Below are 9,371 nucleotides of genomic sequence, written 5' to 3' on the forward strand. Positions count from 1 at the left end.
TGGCGTTTGGGTACCTGCCACTGAGGAACCGCACATTCCACAAACTCACGGAAGGGGGCAGAGTCTACCAACTGAAAAGGCAGCAGTTGAAGTGCTAGCAATTTTGCCAAGCTAGCATTCAACCGCTGGGCATGTGGATGGCTGGGAGCAAACTTCTTTCGGCGGTGCAGCAGCTGGGGCAGGGAAATTTGCCTGGTACAATCTGACGTCGGTGTACCAAAAGCAGATTGCCCACAAGTACTTGGCTGTGACACACCTAATTCTACACCTTCATTCCTCTCACTGCAGGTCTCAGAGAGGACTGAAGGTCTAGTGGGGTTGGAAATCTCAGCTGATGAGGAGCAAGGAGAGATCCTCTTTGTTCTTTGGTGTGGGTCTTTTAGATACGCTTGCCAACGAACTGCATGGCAGGTCAACATATGTCTGGTCAAGCATGTGGTACCCAAGCGGGAGATGTTTTGGCCACGCGAGATACGCTTGAGACATATGTTGCAAATAGCAGCGGTGCGATCTGATGCACTCGTCTCAAAAAAGGCCCACACCAAAGAACTTTTTGAATAACGCGCAGAGACTGCAGCGCCCTGCACATGTGGAGCTTTGGGGTGTGATTCAGTCAATGTGCTGCCCTTAGGCTGGCCCCTGGAGGGCATCCTGCCTCGTTGGTGATGTGCCGCCGCCTCCTCCTCCTCCTCCTCCTCCTCCTCTCTCCTATCAGGCACCCACGTTGAGTCAGTGACCTCATCATCCCCTCCCTCCTCATCACTGGAGCAAACCTGGCAGTATGCTGCAGCAGGGGGAGCATGACTGCCAGATTGCTGTCCTTCTTGGGCACCCCCTCTGTCCGTGCTCATGTTACTGCCTTCATCGAGCTCAGTATCGTCATCAGAGCCTTCCAAACGCTGGGCATCCTCCTGGAGCATGTACCCAACACTGTGGTCAAACAGTTCGAGGGAATCCTCATGAGGACATGGTGGAGCTAGGGAAGGAGTCACTGATGACATTGAGCTGAGGGAAGAGGCCGCTGCTTTGCCAGACAAAGCACCCTGGGCATGGGTGAGAGAGGATGAGGAGGATGAGGACGGCTTGGTCATCCACTCGACCAAGTCTTCCGCATGTTGCGGCTCAACACGGCCAGCTGCCGAAAAAAAGGCCAAGCGTGTCCCATGGCCACGTGCTGATGAGGATGCACCGTCTCCACGACCAGCACTAGACACAGAGCCTGCTTGCCCTCTCTTATTGGCTTGTGACTGTCTGCCTCTCCTTCTTGGCCTTCCAGACATACTAATGGCCTGTAGCTGCACTAAGCTGGGATAGAACACCTGTAATTTTCTTCAAGTAGCTTTATATACTGTAACCAGACAAGCCTGCCTGTCAGTAGGAAGATAACAGGAACGGATCTAGCTGAACACTGTGAGCAGGACGCACTGTACTAAATGTAAATAGTCTAGCTGCCTGACCGTGGTACTAATAGGATCAAATAGAACACCTGTAATTTTCTTCAGGTAGCTTTATATACTGTAACCAGACAAGCCTGCCTGTCAGTAGGAAGATAACAGGAACGGATCTAGCTGTACACTGTGAGCAGGACGCACTGTACTAAATGTAAATAGTCTAGCTGCCTGACCGTGGTACTAATAGGATCAAATAGAACACCTGTAATTTTCTTCAGGTAGCTTTATATACTGTAACCAGACAAGCCTGCCTGTCAGTAGGAAGATAACAGGAACGGATCTAGCTGTACACTGTGAGCAGGACGCACTGTACTAAATGTAAATAGTCTAGCTGCCTGACCGTGGTACTAATAGGATCAAATAGAACACCTGTAATTTTCTTCAGGTAGCTTTATATACTGTAACCAGACAAGCCTGCCTGTCAGTAGGAAGATAACAGGAACGGATCTAGCTGAACACTGTGAGCAGGACGCACTGTACTAAATGTAAATAGTCTAGCTGCCTGACCGTGGTACTAATAGGATCAAATAGAACACCTGTAATTTTCTTCAGGTAGCTTTATATACTGTAACCAGACAAGCCTGCCTGTCAGTAGGAATTTAACAGGAACGGATCTAGCTGAACACTGTGAGCAGGACGCACTGCACTAAATGTAAATAGTCTAGAAGATAACAGGAACGGATCTAGCTGAACACTGTGAGCAGGATGCACTGCACTAAATGTAAATAGTCTAGAAGATAACAGGAACGGATCTAGCTGAACACTGTGAGCAGGACGCACTGCACTAAATGTAAATAGTCTAGAAGATAACAGGAACGGATCTAGCTGAACACTGTGAGCAGGACGCACTGCACTAAATGTAAATAGTCTAGAAGATAACAGGAACGGATCTAGCTGAACACTGTGAGCAGGACGCACTGCACTAAATGTAAATAGCAGGAACGGATCTAGCTGAACACTGTGAGCAGGACGCACTGCACTAAATGTAAATAGTCTAGAAGATAACAGGAACGGATCTAGCTGAACACTGTGAGCAGGACGCACTGCACTAAATGTAAATAGCAGGAACGGCTCTAGCTGAACACTGTGAGCAGGACGCACTGCACTAAATGTAAATAGCAGGAACGGATCTAGCTGAACACTGTGAGCAGGACGCACTGCACTAAATGTAAATAGCAGGAACGGATCTAGCTGAACACTGTGAGCAGGACGCACTGCACTAAATGTAAATAGCAGGAACGGATCTAGCTGAACACTGTGAGCAGGACGCACTGCACTAAATGTAAATAGCAGGAACGGATCTAGCTGAACACTGTGAGCAGGACGCACTGCACTAAATGTAAATTGCAGGAACGGATCTAGCTGAACACTGTGAGCAGGACGCACTGCACTAAATGTAAATAGTCTAGAAGATAACAGGAACGGATCTAGCTGAACACTGTGAGCAGGACGCACTGCACTAAATGTAAATAGCAGGAACGGATCTAGCTGAACACTGTGAGCAGGACGCACTGCACTAAATGTAAATAGCAGGAACGGATCTAGCTGAACACTGTGAGCAGGACGCACTGCATTAAATGTAAATAGTCTAGATAGAAGATAACAGGAACGGATCTAGCTAAACTGAATACAGTGTATATATATATATATGCAACACCTGGGATGCATATATATACACAATACACTGTAAGTGCAGCTAACTGACTGACTGTTCTGCCTAATCTATCTAACTCAAATCAAATGACACTGTCTGTCTCTCTCTCTCTCTCTATCTCTCAACACACCGGAACACACACTACACAGGGCCGCCGTGCAGGCGGCCTTATATAGTGTGGGGTGTGTACTAAATCCCCTGAGCCATAATTGGCCAAAGCCACCCTGGCTTTGGCCAATTACAGCTCTCTCTACTGACGGCGCTGTGATTGGCCAAGCATGCGGGTCATAGTGCATGCTTGGCCAATCATCAGCCAGCAATGCACTGCGATGCCGCAGTGAATTATGGGCCGTGACGCGCCACACGAATTTAGCGCGAACGGCCCATAACGTTCGCAATTCGGCGAACGATCGAACAGCCGATGTTCGAGTCGAACATGGGTTCGACTCGAACACGAAGCTCATCCCTACTCTCCAAGATGGATCTTTTGTCGGTGTGCGCTGTTCTGCACACATACTGCATTTAGTGGTCAAGGGTGCAATCCCAGTGGAGAAAACCAACAAGATTGCTCAAATCTTGGACCTTTGTAGAAAGATTGCAAGGCATTTCCACCGCAGTGTTGGGGCTAGTCAACTGTTGAGGGAGGAGCAAGAACAATCAGGGCTCCCCATACATCGCCTGAAACAAGATGTCAGCACCCGGTGGAACTATACCCTGGAAATGCTGGAACGCATTTTGGAGCAAAAGACAGCCATCCACAATCTATCATCCCGCCACAGCATCGGGATTGATTCCACACTGGGACGTGATGACTGGTGTATAATTGGGCAGCTCGTTTATGTCTTAAAACCCTTTCGGAATGTGACGGAAAACTTGAGTCAGAGCAATGCCAGCCTAGGACAGGTCATACCCTTGTTTACCTATCTCATAGATAAGATGGGATTGTACCTAGAAAACAGTGAGCCTGTTTGTGGCAGCCCACTTCATGCCGATGTAGCGTCTTTCATCAGAAAGCTACAAGCTAACTTAAAAGATCGGCTAAATGACCGTGTCCGCAAAAGCCCTGAACTCATGCTGGCTTCCCTGTGTGATCCCAGGATCAAAGGTAAACTGGCACTCAGAGACAACAGCCTCTCCTACTGGAAACAAAAATTGATTGAAAGGGTCCGGAATTTGCAGCAACAGAGATGTACGACGGTTGAGGCCGGTTTGGAAGATTCACCTGCCATGTCTGCTATTCCAAGGCCTGGCAGCATCACTCAAAAACAACAGAGTGGAGCATGTGCATGTTGGGTAGAGGCACTTGACAATCTGGTGGATGCAGGTCAAGCAGCAGGTAATCAAGAGGAGAGCAGTGCCTCTGAAATGGTCAGGGCCTACCTATATGAAGCACCTTTGCTTCCTACAGAGGACCCTTTGACCTATTGGGATGGTAAGAAAAGTTTGTGGCCTGGTCTTTGCCTGGTTGCCCAGCAACTACTATCCTGTCCTCCAACCACTGTGCAAAGTGAGAGAGTTTTCTCTATTACTGGGAATATCCTTAATCCACACCGTTCACAACTAACACCCCATTTGATGGAACAAATAACTTTCCTCAAATTTAACCTCCCCAAGCTGGGTTACCCTACCCTTAATTTGTGAGACCTGAATCATTGTTACCATGTGAAGATAGATGGGACAAGAGTGACTTGATTGTGCGTGATTGCATGAATGAATGTTGTGTGAATGGACAGTGAAGATAGATGGGACTCAGAGGAACCATCCAAATGTTGAGGAAAATCATTTTTTTTATTTTCTTACCACTTGACACAATAGCAGTTGTCTACTTGACTTTGGTGTGACCCCAAGATTTAAATAGAATTATATTGTTTTAAGCAATCCAAATGTTTCCCTTTATTCCTTCCATCACCCTTTTTTGTAATGAATGTTGTGTAGAGTGACTAGAGTGTGCTTGATTGCATGAATGAATGTTGTGTGAATGGACAATAGCAAGGGGTGAAGCCTTGACGTGGCGCTACTGCTCACGTGTTGCTGTCTTTGTAAATACAAATAGCAACATGTGCTAATATTTAACCATTTTTGTTTGGTGGTCTGGAAATAAGAGACAATGATTAAAGATAACCTCAACAGCATGACAGTTCCTCTTGATGGAGAGACTGTCAACTCAAGGATCAGAATATGCTACCAACACAACATAGCACAAAGAAGCATACAGTTGGAAACGTGATTCTATGCAAGATATATTAGTTGGTCACTGCTGAGCTGCATCCAGATGCCCAGGACCCCTCCCATTTACCATCTCTGACCCTGGGGACACCAGGGCCCTCTCTGATCTTCCGCCTGTTTCATGACCATCTGCAATTGTCCATAGTCACTAGTGTGAGTGAGTAATCTACCCTGCTGCCATGTTACTCAAGCCCTGGAAATGATGACTGCCTGTCAGGTCACCTTGAGGCTAGGTGACAGATGCACTCTATAGGAATCGGAAGTGCACCGCTAGGTAGTGGATCCTAGGACTGACTGCTGTGGATTGAAACCTGGGAGGTTCAGGAAGCAGGTCTACTGGATCACTAACACAGATCCCACTGGGAGCTAGAGCATAGATTCTCCAGGGCGCGGAGTCTAAGAGCCAGTAGGTGTTCACCAGAGCCTCTAGTGGTGAGGATGGACTGCGCTGCAGTCTGGCTCCAGGTCGCAGCCCCCAGGGTCTCACATCTCATGCTCACGGTAGACTACAGGAGAAGAGGAAAGAGGCAGCAGGCTGGAACAACAAGGAAGTAAGGGACAAGCCAAGGTCGAGGCCACAAGCAGACAAGGACAACAGAGTACACGCCAAGGTTCAGGGTCACAGGCAAACAGGGATGGTCAGGGACACGCCAAAGGTCAGGGTCACGAGCAGACAGGAATAGTAGAGAACAGGCCAAAGTCGGTTAACTGGAATCAGACGTAGGAAACACAGCCAGTACACACGAAAGCTAACACACAATGGTTGATCAGCACTGCTGGCTTGCAGTGCACAGGTTAATATAGGGTTCCCTGATAGGAGCTGGGGTGGAGCCATGCTAGAGGAGAGCTTACAAAAGCAGTCAGGTGAGGGTCAGCTGGTCTCTAGAGATGAACACATGGAGACAGGTATGCTGACAGACAAACTCTATTGCATAACCATGACACTGCCCTTTGAACTGTTGCCCCTTGTAATTGCGTTAGCCTGTGAACCTCTGTCCGGTTAACTGTTTCCCTCATGATTGCAAGCCTGCAACCTATGTCCTGTGAACTGTTGAGGACTGTATAGAGTAACCCCTGCTCTAACTATCTGCTGTGTATTCTGGTGGAGGGAAAGCTGAACGGCGTGACTGGACACAATACATTGGATTACCATTTGCACATTGAAATAGTGTAGAGAGAAATCTCATCAATTTTCTAAGTTCAGCCTGATGGTTAAATGTAGAAAAACTACAATTATAAGGCCTCTAGTAAGTTAGTAACAATATATGGACTAGTTCATTTAGATAAACATCACACAAATCTAACAAGGAAAGCAAAACTCAAGAAAACAATTATTTCTGAACAAAATTTTTTTATTTAACAGTTAACATAAACAAAACAAAAAAAAAAAAAAAAAAAAAATTAGAGTACATTCTCCCCCAACCTGGTGACCAGTCGCTGTAGGGACATATTAATCCCAGCCAACTGGTCACCAAGGTACCGCGTAGCCTCCAGGTGTCTCCTGAGGCTACGCTGGTACCTCTGCAGAGCCACAGAGTGACGGAGCTGCCGGTGATTGTGGAGGGCCAAAGATTGACGCAGCCTCCGGGTAACTGCAAAATGTCTCTTTTGGACCTCCACAATGCGCCGCAGATAATCCGTCACATGTGGCTCTGGAGGGTGTGGATGTGTGCCTGTTCTGGAGCGGGTGAAGGATGCACTGGGGAAGCCAGGTGGGGGGATGTTGAAGGGTGGAGGACTGTAGAAACCACTGGGGACTCAGAAGGACAGCCAGTCCAACCAGACGCGGGCAGGTCCAGGTCTTCGTCCACAGGCTGCAGTTGCAGGATGAAGACTTCACCTGTGAAGAAAAGAAAATACATTAGATAGATAATACAATACACATACACATGGCTTCTTCACCCTAACATTATATATTATCTCCCAGCCCTTGTAGACAATCCTGTAACATCTTGAGATGTTTTCACTTCCATCCATACCAGTTTTTGATATTTAGTGAGATGCACCTAATCAATTTGTGTGTAGGAGATAGTGGTGTCTGTGTCAATTCGCTGCGTCATACCAAGTTTGCAGAGCTGTGCAGGAAGGTGTAGTACTACTTTACTGTACTCTGACCGGGGTGGAGCTGAGTGTCCTCCCCGGCCAGAGTACAAAGGGATTCCCCTCTACACATCGAGCAGTGTAAAGGGGAATCTCCCAAAGATTTTATCCGCTTGGTCGCACGGGCGGCTGGAGAAAATCTTGGTGTAATGGACGCCTAAGTGCTACTGCTAACTAATCTATCTCATCCAGACTGACTGACTTTGGCAAATATGGAGGATCAGTTGCACTTGCAGAAAAACATATCAGCTATACCAGCTTTTAACATTACACTCACCAAAGAGAAGCCATTCAAGCCATTGCATTTGGGATGACCTAATAAAAAGTTGTTTAATAAAATATAGCAGGCTATTTTTTAAAGTTGATAATTTTGTAAGGCCACTGATTGTTGAATAAATTAAGCCCCACTTCTGTTCTAGGCTAGGTAGGTTACTCACTCCTGGTCTAGGCTAGGAGGTATAACAGGTATAACATCATGATAAAAGTGTTAATGCATGCATTAGGGGCATGCCAGAGATTGAACATGTCCAGGGACTGCCAGCCAATAGCTGGAGATTCTTTTCTGACACCCCCCCAGCCTGCTGTGTTATTCATAATGATTAACAGTGATTGGCTCAGACTGGGAATCTGAACTGCAGCAAGAAGGTGGCATGATCAGGGACATTGGGGAAATATTAACAAGCACAGGTCACGCTAACAGGAAGACTGGAATCATCTGCAGAGGGGAACTAATATAATTAATAGTTCCAGCTAAACCGAAGCCTTGCAGAATAAATCACAAGCTATTCTAGACAAGGTATGCCATCAGCATTTCATATTTAAAATACTATATTTGCCTGTAAAATACAAAAAAAGTTATGCTTACTCCCTGGATCTGCCGCATCTGGCTGTTCCTCCGCATCCCCAGCAGCCTCTACAGGGCAGGTCTCCTCCACCTCCTGCTCAGCAGCTGTTGAGTAATGATAGAAAAGAACATTACAATCTGCAGTGTACAACAATCTCACACATTAGTACAAGAACATTGAAACATGTATGATCACTCAGCAGATACCAGCAAGATTATACTAACTTACATGTGGGCGTTGCTGCCTCAGCCTCCTCCTCAGTCTCCCCCTCTGACTGGATGACACCTATTTATAAAGGAGAAATGATGAACGTTAATAAACGTAAATAAATATACTGTAGTGTAAATAGATAAAATTAATTATCCATTAGCATGGCAATACAGGGCAGGTCACTAACGTTTATCTACAAGGCAGGGACATGCATTCACCATTTAGAAAAAATCATTTAAAAAAAAAAACAAATACGAGGCACTTACCTGTCCTGGTTCCAGCAGCGCCGGCGAGTGCTAGGTGCACTGCCACTGATCAGGCACCTCAGTTCAGAGCGGCCACGTTCTGTCAAATTACGTAAGTTACGCAATCACTTGCGTTACCTGACAGAGCGTCGCAGAGGCTCTACCTGTCACTACATGAGCGAGAAACAATGACACTGGAATCAACAATGGAAGACTGGACAAATGGAAAAGGAACCACTGTATTAGTGTCACTACTACAGTACTTACTGCATGATGACGTGGAGGACTCCTGCTCCTCTGCCCTCTGCCTCCGGCGGCGCTGGGCCTGGAGACGATCTTTAAATAAAATCAAACACATCATGGTAAATGACTATGTCGCGTCGCATGGTTGACAAAAAAAATTTCCTACACACAATGCAATGCTGACACCAACCCTGATGAGCCAGCAGTTTTTTTATCTCATCCTCCCCTACAGCTGCTAAGAGCCCCTTCTCATGGGGGAGGAGAGATACCTGCTTTCCTCTGCGCCCCGACTGCCTGCGTTTACGCACTATGGAACTGCAAAACAAAAAGAGAAGAGAAACGGGTTCCACAATTAAACTACAATTGTAATCTGAAAATGACATCAACACATGAAACA

At 46.6% G+C, this 9,371-nt stretch overlaps 1 long non-coding RNA gene across 1 annotated transcript; it reads right to left on the reverse strand.

Moving 5' to 3' along the window:
• Positions 1 to 8,111: 8,111 nt before the first annotated feature.
• On the reverse strand, positions 8,112 to 9,164 carry LOC141141511 (uncharacterized). Its single transcript, XR_012244109.1, has 3 exons — positions 8,999 to 9,164; positions 8,505 to 8,561; positions 8,112 to 8,380 (listed from the first exon to the last, which is right to left on the reverse strand). It is a non-coding gene; the product is annotated as an uncharacterized lncRNA (long non-coding RNA).
• Between the last annotated feature and the right edge of the window lie 207 nt (positions 9,165 to 9,371).

The sequence above is a fragment of the Aquarana catesbeiana genome, linkage group LG04 (assembly GCF_042186555.1).
Source record: "Aquarana catesbeiana isolate 2022-GZ linkage group LG04, ASM4218655v1, whole genome shotgun sequence".
Lineage (NCBI taxonomy): Eukaryota > Metazoa > Chordata > Amphibia > Anura > Ranidae > Aquarana > Aquarana catesbeiana.